The 13,717-nt window shown below is 44.4% G+C and overlaps 1 long non-coding RNA gene across 3 annotated transcripts; it reads left to right on the top strand.

Moving 5' to 3' along the window:
• Positions 1 to 901: 901 nt before the first annotated feature.
• On the top strand, positions 902 to 13,261 carry LOC107326038 (uncharacterized). 3 transcript variants are annotated; one of them, XR_003084222.2, is made up of 4 exons: positions 902 to 1,330; positions 1,802 to 1,914; positions 3,447 to 3,542; positions 13,083 to 13,261. It is a non-coding gene; the product is annotated as an uncharacterized LOC107326038 (long non-coding RNA). The 3 variants fall into 3 exon arrangements; XR_003084223.2 differs by lacking the exon at positions 1,802 to 1,914 and having other exon boundaries at positions 903 to 1,330; XR_001559794.3 differs by lacking the exon at positions 1,802 to 1,914 and having other exon boundaries at positions 904 to 1,330; positions 3,450 to 3,542.
• Positions 13,262 to 13,717: the final 456 nt, after the last annotated feature.

Genomic DNA, 13,717 nt, shown 5'->3' with positions numbered 1-13,717 from the left:
TTGGGTAGAGGACAGTTGACTTGGGAGGCTGGGTTGGTATCCTGATGGCCTTTTGCCCTTTTTTTCTAAAGGTACTGATTCCACAGCAAGTATAACTTTTACCTGACATCTTTATTTTACCAGATGTATTTGCTTTGTTTTATAATACAACCTTTGTTCTTATTTTTCTTCCTTTTAAATGATGATACTACTTTGTGTTTTTTGTAATAGCTGTCGGCCATCCTGAGTGGGAGGTAAGCACACACACACCCCCCCTCACAAACTGACTGGAGAGAACAAAGTTTGGAAAGGCTCATTAATCCTGACTTCCCTTGCGTGCACAATTATCTTATTATTGCACGTCTTGGCCCTCTTGTGATAAGGAGTGATGCAAACGGTGCAGCACTTGTGCAGTCCCACACGGCATAGTTGCGTGTTGATAGCTGAGAGGAAAATCTCTGCTTTCTACAGTGCTGCAGAAGTTGATTGGGAGTGCAGGAGGCTGTTCTCTGGATATGCCATTTTTACAGGAACTTGGTGCCTGCTCCTCATCATGGGGACAATCAGGCTGTCTCTCTGCTGCTAGCACAAACACCCAGCTGCGGAGTCCAGATGTGGGATAAGCAGGACAGGCAAAAGTTGGACTGCCAGCTTTAACAAATAAACTGAAATCAGGTAGGGCTGGTGTGCTTTATCAGGCATTTTGCTAGCAGGATGTGGCACATGGACTGGGTTCTCTTTGCGAGCGTCTTCTCCCAACCAGGGTGAGGCTACCTGGTTGAAGGGGGAAATACCACATGCCTTTAACCAGGGCATTTCCCGCGTGCTTCGATCCGTGCCAAATATCAAACGGGCCGGCCTTCCGTCGCCCACCCGCGGCCCCAGACTAAAGCCAGCCCTCTGAGCCGGAAGGGCCTTTGCCGTCTGGAAGTAGCAAACGCAACTCCCGGAAATTGGAGCCCGAACGTCGAATTGCTCCCAGTGCCGGCTTCTCCCGCCACCCTCCTCCCGAGCCATAAAGCCATCACAGGCCGCTGCGTAATTGCCTCCGCTCGGAGCTCCCCAGAGGCCTCCCCAGCCCAGGCACAGCAGATAAGCATCTCCCGGCCCGGCCTGCGCTTTGTTGCTGAAGAGAGGAGAGCAGCCCGGTATCTGGCCGGGTCCCTGCTCTCCCCCCCCGCCCCCTGCACGCACCCCTCCTCCCGCCCACACCTCGGCCAGGCTAGGGCGGCCAAGAGGCCCAGGATACGGAGGGGAACGGCCGGCTGCGAGGCCGGCCTGGCCGTCCGGGCCCTGCAGCGAGAGGCGGCCTGCTCTGGAGCGGCATTCCACCGCCAGGCCTCACGCCAAGGTATTTATGGCTGGCCCTTTATTGCACTTGATGGCGAGCCTGCAGGGGCGCTCCGCACACCCCATTGTCCGCCCAGGCCTCGCTGGAAGGGATCCCCGGCCCTCAGCCCCTTTGAACCAAGGCAATTACCGCATCTGCTTTCCCCAGAGGGGGGGGGGGATTTGTTTTCTCTCCGTGGGCCTCCCCCCTCCTCTCGCGCCTGCCTTCCCAGGGAGATACCCAGCGCTGAGGTTGACAGATGATGACGGGCTCTCCTGGAAGGCATGAATATGCAGAGTTATGATTTGGGATGGGGCGAATGGTGAAGAGCCATGCCTAACTGGAGTCTCGGACAGAAGCTAAGCAAGAGTAGCATAAACCAGGGAATGAGTAGCACCCAGTGCTAGTAACACTGGAGGTGCACATTCTTTTTTTAAAGCCCCAAATCCCCGAAGTGCCCAGGTATTTACTCCACATTATATTCATTCACAGCCCCGCAGCCTTATCTGAAGTTCTCCCTATGGTGCTTCGGGCAGCGCCCTCTAGTGGGCCACGTGAAGAATACCATCTCATCAGGCCTAACTAGTCACAGTAGTGATATTTGTGTAAGTGATTCGTCTTTCACCCACACATGTAAAAGATGCAGGATGGAGCCTCCCGTGTCTTATCTACATATGGCACTTTTGGGTTAAACTTGGTTCCAGAGTTTCTGACCTCTTCAGGTTCCCTTGCCTATTTCCAATATTTCCCCTCTTGGTAGATCGTGGGTAACATGTAAACAAAACTAACGTCTCACTTTCTGCACAACAGAAATGCTGTTTTTCCACCTCATGCTTTATAATAAACATTCCCCTTCCCCTCTCAGTCGCTGGACTGGTTGTAAATATTCTGACATTTCAGAAACTCAGGCGATTGGGAGGGTGTCAAGCTATCTGGCTAGTATTCGTCTGTAATACCATTTATTTGTTAGATAAATCACTTGACAATCCATTGATTAAAAGTTGTCTCTCTCTCTCTCTTTCCAACCCCCACCCATGAACTGGGTAGCTGTTCTTTTTTAAAAGAAACATATTGCTAATAACAACTACTTGAAAGGCAAGAACTATTTGGAAGAAGTAAAGAAGGACAGAAACAGGTCTGCTGTCAATTTTCCAAGTGATGACAGTGTTGTTGGAGAATTGGCAGCAAATGAGCCTGTCTCTCTGCTTCTGTCACCATCCATGGAAGTGGCATCAGAAGGCCTCCTTCCCCTCCTGGAGCACTGGCACCACAGTCAAACTGAAGTAGGCTGGAGGGGAAGGTGGACTGCAGGTGGGACCCCATAATTGCAAAGCAGTTCCGCCCCCAGGAGCGCATGGTGCGTGCCCATGAAACCACCTGATACATCTCCCACAGCTGAGCAATGAAAAGCTATCCCACAAGGGAAGGGCCTGTGTAGGCACCCCCCCCTATGGTAATAGGGCCTTTACCGTGAGTGCTGGCTGAAGAGCCTCTTCCCCCCACTTCCATTTGCCTTTTCAGCCACCAGGGCGAGAAGAGGATCTTTTGAGTGCCAAGAGGACCAGCATACGAAAGACCCCTTTCCCCTCCTCTCTCTGCTTCTCCTGCCACCTGTGGATTAGCAAGGCAAATGAGATAGATGGTTATTGGACACAGTAGTTGAGCCTTGACTTCTCCATTACTGAAAGATGACTGGCTCTGAAAATCAGTGACCAGCAAGCAGATGGGGGGAAGGGGGGCTGTCACTAGGGTGGTGGGCTTCAGGCAGATGGCATGGCAAGGCTTGTGCCAGAAGAAGTCAGAAAGAACCATGTTAAAACTGAAGCAGGACAAGACGGTGTCAGGCTGGCTTCTACGTGGGCCATGTCCTCTAAATCCAGCCTGTGGTTCCTGGGTCACGTAGGTGAGCTCAGGCTCTGCTTTGGGGAGGTTCTTGTATTACAGAGAGATGTCCTTGTCTAGGGCTCTGGCTACTCCTTGCCTTTCTGTTGTCAGAGCCTAACTAAAGAAGACAATTAGTCACATATTTGAAAAAGGGTGCTTAACGCTGTAAGTTTTGTTTTGAATGTGGAAAAAAGCAGGTTGAGTAAAAACAAATAGTAAATGATAAATAGCCACTTCTCCCTTGCCCCTTCAGCAGAAGATGGAGAAAAAGAGTGGTGATGAAGAAGACCCAAGATCCTTCCTCCTCTCCATCTCTTCTGAGCTCTGCCTGACTTAGGACCACAGGAAAGTAAGCAAAGGCAGCAGCTGCTCCCCTCCCTCCCTCCCTCCCTCTGCTTGACTTTTGGAACAATGATGCTGCCTCAATGAAGCTGTTGTCTCTGCTATGCTGTCACCATATCCCTCTGGCTCTGGCAGTGCAGAATGGAAGGCTGCTCATGGAAGCAACTATCTCATTCTCTCCTTTGATCTCATGAATTCTTCCTCTGAACCACAGAGTAGCAGCTCTTCTGCCCAGGAACTAACCTTCCCTAAGTGCGCCACTCAGAGGAAAACAAGCAAGAGAAATGAGCAGCTATCATACTAATTGCTCAGCCTTTTGTTCTTTTGATAGGAAGGATTAGATTAGTGATTGTTGCCCCTGATTCCAGTTGTTCATACTTCTTTGTGCTTCTCCTCTTTGCTCATTCTATCAGGCAGTGCAGAACAACAGTAAAGGAGTAAAAGGAAAGTGGCCTGTTCACTCGCCCTCTGTAATTGAGCGGACTGGAGGAGAGGAGTGAGTAAGCAAGAGGGGGAGCCAAAGGTGGTTGCTTCTTGGAGAAGCAGTTGCTCCCCTTGCTCACTCATCCACTCTCACTAAGTGCTGTGGATGGCAGTGGCTGGGCTAACAGGACCCCACCCCCCTTTCCATCATGCTACTCAGGTGAGCCAGTGAGGGGTAAGATGACTGCACTTTCTGTGACCAGCCCCTGTGTTGCACCTGCCCAGCAATAGAGACCAAGAAGACAGTGAGCAGTGGCCATTTGCACTCTGCCTCTTAGCAGTATGGGACGAGAGAGGAAACTAAAAACTTGGAGAAGTAAACTTTGCATGGATAACTATGCTAATGGCTTCCTGGCCTGAGAAGCCCCTTTTGCTCTTTTTCCTACTCTGCAGTAGGACAGGGCAAAAGCAGGAGCAGGAGCTCATGAGTGAAGCAACTAAAGGCCCTCAAGGTGTTTTGGACCACAACTGGTCCAATTTCTTGCCATTGGCTATGCTGTTTGGAGGAGAATTGAAAGGTCTGAAGGATGACCTGTTCTTGCTAAGTAGCACAAAAGCAAATTGTAGATATTAATGTGTCCCCAGATGCTCCATTGGTGTCCACAGTGGCATAAGCCTCCAGCATCATATTTATTTTCAGCAATGCCTTTGGCTCCCCAAAGATCCCACTGGAACAGTACAGAGCATCCTGCAAGGCTAATTTGCCTTCTGGTAAATGAGTGTTTTGTGAGTGGCTATGCCTACTAAGGCAACCATTCTGTGAATAAATACATCTCCTGTAGAAGCCATTTTGTGAGTGTGCCTGCTATTTGACTACAAAACTCCAGTTTGTTCCCTTCCCTCAAAAATAAACCAGTCAGACCAATTCTAGCCACTTCCTAAAAATACAAGAGAGAGTTGGATTGACAAGATTTTGGAGGTGAGAACTGTACAGCTTTACACACTTGCACACCTGCATACCTTCTTTCCTTAATCTGCCACCATTCTGAAAGCTGCAGTTACAACACATCTGGAGGGCACCAGGATGGGGAAGGCTGACACAAAACTACTTGTTTTCGTAACACAAGTATTACAGCCGCCTGGCAGCTACTAGAGAACTCCAAAGGTGATTAAAAAATTCAGGAAATTTTTGGCGTAACAAAAAGAATTACTTCTTGCTGCTCTACTTTCTGTGGATATGCTCACTGGCATAGGACCTTGGTTATCCATCTCTTTAAATGATGCTATCCTAGACGTGCATGAAAGTAAATCCTACTGAACATGGTGGGATCCATACGATTGCACCAAGCTGCCTCTTTCGGCACAAAGAATATAGCTTCAGATATACTTGATTACGATTAAGATTAAATTATTAATGATGAAAATATCACTGTTTGCATAGAAATCTGGACATGGATCACCCAAGCATCAAACTATATTCCCAAATTGTCTGGTGCAATCCTAGATGCTTCTTAGCTCCTGTAGACCCATTTTACATGTTGTGATGGACACACTGCAGGTTAGGTACTGAAGGCTGCTCCAGTGTTCACTGTTTTCAGAGGAGATTTACTGTCCTAATTTTGCCCCAATTAGCACTGGCAAGACCTCAGTGGGAGTACTGGACATCCATTTGGGTTCTTAGTCTTTTAAAAACAATGAAGAAACATGGGACAGGGATCAAAGGGTAACAATGGAAGGCGATAAAAGGTTTCAGGAGGGAGGAAGATCCAGGAGGAAGGAAAATGGAAAGGCCTTAGCATGTTTATACACAGTGAGAAAAGATTTAGAATGGTTAAGATACACTCAAAGGGCAGTATGGAAAAAAAAAGACAAGGCAATTAAGGGCTGAGAAGACTCCTCAGGTTGGGAGTTTTCTAATCATGCTAGATAAACATCTTTGGTTTATGTGCCAAAAAGTCCAACCTCAAGGGAGAATAAGCATCCAAAAGGACACTGAGAGGGTGGTCTTGAGGCATATACTACTATTCAGTTCCACTGAAACTGGTAATATGGCTACCATAGTACGTAAGGAAGAAATATTAATGGGTGTGTATTAGAAACAAGTTTCCGGACAACTCTGAAAGACCCATACAGCGTGTGAATTCCAAGAGCTTTTCCATGCATGTCTCTTTAAGTTTAAGTGGGCTTTCTGTATATGCTGGCCTATTTGCATCTGTTGTTAGCATGTCAGCAGCATATCCACCGAGGGCTAATGTAAACCTGAAAGGAGAACAGCTCCTAGGGGGAATGTATTTCATGTTAACAGTTGCTCCTTCAGCACTCATGGGAATATGGCCTTCTCCTGTAGGCCACATCCTGAATCAAGCAGATCATTCACAGCATTCTGACACTGGTGCTTCACCCTTCCGTATATCGGGAGACATATCACTATATTTTTTAGTGGAATAATCTAGAAATGTGAGAAATATTGACTCAAACTCACTTTGGGATTTACACATGGGCCACTTGCAGAACTCCTCATGACCTTACTGGTCTGCATTAGCCTAGCCCAGTGTTGTCCAAACTTGGTCACTTTAAGATGAGTGGACTTCAACTCCCAGAATTCCCCAGACAGCCATGCTGGCTGGGGAATTCTGGGAGTTGAAGTCCACTCATCTTAAAGTGGCCAAGTTTGGACAACACTGGCCTAGCCTATTACCTTTTCCAAACTCTGATAATCTCCATGTCCTTCCACTTCCCGCCGTTTTGATGCTTCAGCCTCCAGTTTTGAAAAATGTGCAAAAAGCTGTTTAAATTTGAATTCTAGAAGAAAACTGAATTATGCAAAGTAAATTCATACAAAGTGGGCTTAATTTGCATTTGTTATTGTTAGTTGCCAAAGTTGGGGGAGAGATAGCTGGAGAGTATATCAAGTTTGTGCATCCAGTCAGAGTAATGTAACCCAAATAGGACTTATAAACTTCCTTAGAAAATAAAAATGATGAGTAGTTTTAGTTCAGTGCTTCATATTTTTGCCTTCATTAAGCTGTGGATATACTTCCAAACAGCAGCATATCCACAAATTATATAGGCAAAAATATGAAATATGTTTTCCCTTTATATTTCTTACACATTCAAATATGTAGATATGTTTTAATTTGTTCATGTTTTTTTTTCCTTCCCTCCTCAACCCCAAGAAGCTTATACAACAGAGGCACTATTATATCTATCACAATTGCCCTGCAGAAAGTTGATTATGGCTGTAGGACAGCCCAAGAAATAGAACTAAATAAGGGACTTACAAAAATACCAATGTAAACTCGACAAACTGTTCAGCAAACTAAAGTAGATACAGAGTGGGGGGAAAAAACCAGTTTACAGGCTAATTGGGTTGATTTGATCCCTCATGCAAAATCACAGCCTTTGTTTTAGAGATTGCTGGAATCTCGTCTGATAAAAGAAAAGATGTGATTCATTGGGACTGCCTGACATATTTGCTGTAGTGCAAGTAATTAAAGTAAAGTGGATAGCATAAGCAATGTAGAAGAGCATGTCCTACCATTATCTCTATCTCATCTAATCCACAAAACACATATGCTCAATGAAAAGACTACTTCACTTTCATCCTTTAAGAGCAGCTGATGGCAAAACATTTAAACCAGCCAATATAAAAAGCCTTTTGTTAATTTGGGGCTGAAACTCATTTGTTAAAGCGGGATATCGCATAGTGGTTAAAATGTAGGACTGAATCCTCATTAAGCCATGCTGCTCAGAGAATTGTGAGGATAAAATTGGGAGAGGAATAACATCTAGTCTTCTTCCTTGGAAGAAAGATGGGATACAAATGAAAAAATAGTAACACTTTGCTTGTAGAAGGTCCCCTGTTCAGTTCCCATTCATAAAGGCCCCAGGTAAGGGAGATGAATTTAAGCTTCTGGTGAGACGAACAATACCATTTCCTATAAACTTTGACTTTCTTCATGTGTCCCACTCCACCACTAACCACAGCTGGACTTTTATTATGAATTCCACCCTTACTTCAGTGCAATGTTACGTCTGTCCATTCAGAAGTAAGCTTGTAAAGTCCAAAGGTACCCAGAACTGTATATTCTTAATAAAATAAGAAACTGCTCATGTGAACATTGGGTAAACTACTTTGGCATGTTCAAATTATCTAACCAAAGAAAGCCAGGTTGTAAAAAGGTCATTGTTAAAATGTAGAGCAGTGCTTTCCAAACCTGAGTAAATTATCCAAAATTGGGTAAAAGTGGTTTTTCTTTGGGTAACGACACATGAGCCCGTTACCCAATCACAACAGGGACATTTAAATTGACTTAAAGATTGCCATGTGTGCTAAAATATATTAAAAAATCTCCCAAAGTATTCCTATTAAGACCAAAATCAATGAAATTACCAATAGTAATTTGTTAAAATAACATAAAGATCATTCAATTATATTGTTTTTACAATACAGGTAGTCCTCAAGTTACAACCATTCATTCAACGACCGTTTGAAGTTAGGGTTTTGGGTGATGAAGGAAAAAGTTTGGGAAGCACTGATGTAGAGTGTTGGGTTTAGTTGACTAAAGGACTGGCTAGCAATCTAGCACATATTTTGCATCCCATCCCTCTTCTTTTTATATATGAATCAGACTTATTTATTTTATGGACTGATTTGATTTCTAACCCAATCCATTTCATAAATTCAGCAGGGATATTAATGTACAATGCAGGAATGTCTGTGTCACATCACTTGTTTTGTGAATAGGAACTGTATTTAGGTACTTACCACACTCTGTATCCAATGTGTAATTATCTTTTAACCTCTCCTTTTAAAATATCTCCATCATCACCACCACCGCCAAATCATAGGTTTATATAACTATCTTACTCTTCTCTCAGGTAAGACTCCATGTATCTGATATAATAGAATATTGCCTATAAATGCTTATGCCCTAATATTTTTATGTGTTGAAGTTTCTCCCAAACTCTCTAATGCTTTTGCTGCAATAGACTAACACATCTGGATGTTCTCCAGGCCTTTGGCGAGGGACAGTGAAACCCCTTTGCCTCGTCCCTGTCCAGTTTGTCATTCCCGCCTTATTTATTTATACTTGTTATTAATTGTATTTATTTGTCTTAGTTGTTGTGAGCTGCCCAGAGGTGTTGGGAGTCAGGGGGCATACAAGTTTGATGGATGGATGGATGGATGGATGGATGGATGGATGGATGGATGGATGGATGGATGAATGAATGAATGAATGAATGAATGAATGAATGAATGAATGAACGGTCTGAGTCCACTTCTACTTAGAACTGTTGCAGATGCTTCCAGGTTTAGCCAAATTTGGAAGTTACATCTTTCATGACTGGTTCAGATGAGCAGGGTGAAGCCAGCAATCCGTGTTTTCTCATCAGAAGTCTGCTTGTAATCTTCATTTGACTTGACAGGCCAGGAGAATACACCAAGGCAGCTTATCTGCCAGGCACATTTCCATAAACTTTGTTCTACTAACTAGGATTACGCATAGGATTGCTCTGCCTGGAAACATGGATGGGATACACCATCCTTTCTTGACCATAGCAGACATGTAGCAGTGGAGAGAATGGAAGGTATGAAGGACATAGTGCTGATGAAGAAACTGCCCAGTCAGTCTTGACGAGAGATCAAAGATGGCTGCAAGGCTGTTTTGGGGGAAAAGTAGCATCCCATTGAGCTCTTGAGCAGAGCAAGACTGACCATAAAATCAGTCTCTGTGAGGCTGCTATCCCTCCCACTGTCTCACTTGCAATTTATGGCCTGACCAAATGCAGACAGACAGAGAGGCAGGCAGACTGATTGACGTGGCAGCATGTTCCCACCTCAACCGGATGGCTGGTCTGGGGGAGTCTGCTGCTGCCCATCTCTCTTGGGCCAGACACCTTCCTGGCAAAACCTCCTGTGTAAACACAGTCACTGATCCCATACAGATGGCCTTCGCCAGCTGACCTCTGACCTCCTTGGATTCCAAATGCTCAGCAAACAGGCAGGCAGAAGAGCAAAAGAGGCAGGAAGAACCCTGGCAAGGGGGTCATTGCAACCCCATGGGCATCACGGATCCATGCCTGGCAGAGGCAGGCTTTTGCCTGAGCACCAAGATCAAGGTGGACACCAGAGCCATGCTGTTCAGAAGAGGAAGGTGAAACAGAGGCTGAGAGTTGTTGGGTCCACATTTTTCAAAGAATAATTTTAAAGAATGGAGTGTCCCTGGTCACACACAGATAGCTTCTTCCTTATAGCTCAAGCATATGAAATGATTAAGGCTTCCTGTCACACCTGAGATATATCACAGCTACTCTTCAGGTATTATCTATGACTTCAGTCATCCCCCCCCCCCCCCCCACAGTGGGAAAAGAGGGTTAGGAAATGAGCAGGGTGGGGAACATAGAAAAACCTGGGGATTTGTTCCTGAGTTGCAGCTTTTTTTCCTCACTAATCCTGCTCCTGTGGTGCAAGAGTAGCTGGATCAACATGTATATCTTCATCATTCATCTGCAGCTTTCGCTACTATATTTGTATATATCACCTTTGTCTAAGGTCCAGTTTTAAGATGATGGTAGCAGCAACAGCAACAACCTGGTAGCCCTACTGAATGATACATCATCCTGACTATGGATGGGTCATACAATATTATGCTATCCAGACTCCGTCAGCCTGGATCATCAGCTCACATACAACAACTGTCACTATCTGACAACAATTTTATCAATCAAAAAGGTAGGGAGGTAGGGAGAGAGAGAGAGAGAGAGAGAGAGAGAGAGAGATTCAAAGGAAGTCAGTATGGACTTCCCAGAGAGAATGAAATCTGGTCCATTTTGACTGGTAGTATCTTCAGGTTCTCAGGTTCCCATCATCTGGCCAGCTGATTTTTTTTTTTCAACTGGAGATGTCAAGAACTGAACATAGGGTCTTTTGAGTGCAATCCTTGAGCTGGGCTATTAAACCATGGTCCTGTAAAGGTGCAGACCCCCTGCCTGCCTTCTAATTTATTTTCATGGAAATTGTTTTGATCCCCCACTCCTCAATTTTGCTTTATATCTTATTAAGAGCTAGTTTTGAGACCTAGAGAGAAAAACAGGGCACAGACATTAAAGTGAATATTTAAAATCAGAGAAGAGGACTATTCCTAGGGTGGCCAGGAGAGAAGAGACAGAAAGGGAGGGGATAAAGGAACAAAGATTGAGCACTGAAGGGATGGCGCAATCCAGGGTCTATGGAACAGAGGCAAAGGTTGAGCTCTCAACTTGTGTAGCATCCTGTACTGGCCTCCCTAATCTTGCTTTACCTTGATTTATGGTTGGAGGGAATGTGCAAAACTGCCTTCTTTTGGGGCGGGTGGGGGAGAGAGAGACTAAATATATGGATTGGGCTGGATAGAAGGAAGAACTGGCAGTGAATGGGAGAGGAGAAAATGACATTGGAATGTGGCAAGATCACCAAAGACAGACAAGTGGGTTCCCCCTCCAAGATAAACATATTCTATTATCCTTCCATGGAGGGTTAGCAGGAGGACAAGCCCACCCATCTCCCATTCTCCTAAGCCAGTGGGCTGGTCCATGTTCACAGAGATAGACACAAACCAACCCTTGTTTCAAGAGAGATGGGTAGATAGATCACTGCCATAGAGGTACATGGGCAAGTTTCTGGTGGACCATTCAGTGGTGTGTTGCTGAGATTCCTACCAAAAATTCTAGACAAATCCAACCTTGGTCTAATCCAACAAGGAACTTTTTATTCCAGAACCAATGCTCAGAGATCTTAAAAGTTGGTGGTTCAATCCTGTGGATGCTTTGTAAATGTTAAACCCAATGGGCTATATCCAAGGATGACTTTGCCTTTTATTTGTAAAAGGAGGAGCATCCCATGTTGCCAATTAAACACACACAAAAACCTTGCCCTCCCCCTGCAAATGTCCTCTCCCAAAAGATTGCTCCTGAAATTTGCAGAATCCTTTGAGACAATATGAGTGCCCTTTTTGTACAAATGTAAATCGCTTCTTCTAGTCCAAAGTTACTCCTCTAAAGGTTTTATTTTTAAGAAAGTAGACAAGGCAACCCTAAACTCAACTCCTCTCCAGCTCACTACTCCATTTGTCTGAGATGCTTTGTATGGAGATGCTATAGGCCTTTCCACTCCTTAAAAGTCTAGATAATATTACTCTTGGAGGGTTCATTCACACATGCACATTCATCACACCAGCAGCATCAAGCAATGACTTGCATCTGTGAATGAGCCATGAGAGATTAAATGCCACAGGCAGATATTTCATAGCAACTTCTCAGTTCATTTCACACTGTGTTTTTTCAATTAAGAAAGTTCACATATTCATAGGTGACTTCACAAGCGTAAAGTGATAAATGTCCTGCCGGAGAAATGGAAGACATTGAAAAGGGGTCAAGAATTGGATCCAGCAGGGTTCTTCCACTAATAGAATGGACACTCTGAGCAGATCAAATTCTTCCTCCTACCTATCTTTGAACAACCACCTAATTTGGGAAATAGCAGATCTGAATCAGTGGGCAGAATTATTTGTTTATTATTTATTTATTTATAATGCTATAGGGACTATGAAGGGAAGACCCCTTTGAAAGGTGGCATTCACTCCTATTACTGCACATTGGATTTAGCCGTTGTTGTATCCCCTAACCTCCGAGTATTCATTTGACCTGTACAGGAAGAACCTATTCAGTTGTTTCATGAGAGCATCAGGGTGTGTCTGTGTTTGCACAGCTTGTATGAGGGTGTAGGCTCTGTACAGGAGGCGAGATGTTTCTTCCACACCTGACTTCCACATTTAGCATTCATTCCAATTCCCCATTCATTCTCCTTGACAGCTTATCTGAACAGGACTCAGTTATGAAAAGTCACAGGATCAATATCAAATGACTAAAGCTGCTTTATAGTAGGACAGACCATCTTACCTCAGTGTGGACAAATGTTTGTTTTGTTTTGTTTTAAATTGAGGGCTACTTTCCACTAAGAAAATCTGAAATAGGCTACATAATCAATAGGGCTGAAGAAAAGAGTGACTAAGGCTGGAACCCATTCTCTCTCTAATACTCCCCTTTTTCTTCTCTCTCTCTCTCTGTTTGTTGAAAAAAACAGGCTCAGCTCTCAAACACAGCCAGAGTGGAATCCTGGAGATCCAAAACTGCTTTCAAAATGTCTTCAACAGTCTTTGTGTGTGAATACTTCGACTGTACAGAACATGGCCTTTTATTTAAAGCAGTGTTTCTCAGCTTTGGCCACTTTAAGATGTGTGGACTTCAACTCCCAGAATTCCTCAGCCAGCCTTCTGGGAGTTGAAGTCCACACATCTTAAAGTGGCCAAGGTTGAGAAATGCTGCTCTAAAGCAGGGTTCCTCAACCTCAGCAACTTTAAGAAGGGTGGACTTCAACTCCCAGAATTCCCCAGCCAGCATGGCTGGTTGGGGAATTCTGGGAGTTGAAGTCCACCCTTCTTAAAGTTGCTGAGGTTGAGGAACCCTGCTCTAAAGGACAAACATGTCTATGGATGAGCCTCATAAATAAAAGATTGACTCTCCAATAACCTTGTTTTAAGCCACATATTTCTCTTTTCTGGTGACGTCTATCTTTTCTATGATTCTCAATTTAGATTCTTTTCCCACATTATCATTACAACTAGGAACAGATTACAATGCTCTTTGTGTTGATTCATTACCAGATCGATTCATTGGAATGCAAGGCAGTGTTAGCAATACAATTCCATCCTCATGTAC

Source organism: Python bivittatus, unplaced genomic scaffold (genome assembly GCF_059951505.1).
Source record: "Python bivittatus isolate LINGU-HERP-01145 unplaced genomic scaffold, Pbiv_v1 ctg000220_np1212, whole genome shotgun sequence".
Taxonomy (NCBI): Eukaryota; Metazoa; Chordata; class Lepidosauria; order Squamata; family Pythonidae; genus Python; species Python bivittatus.
The sequence above is the reverse complement of the archived record's forward strand: the minus strand, read 5'-3'. Positions and strand labels throughout refer to the sequence as shown.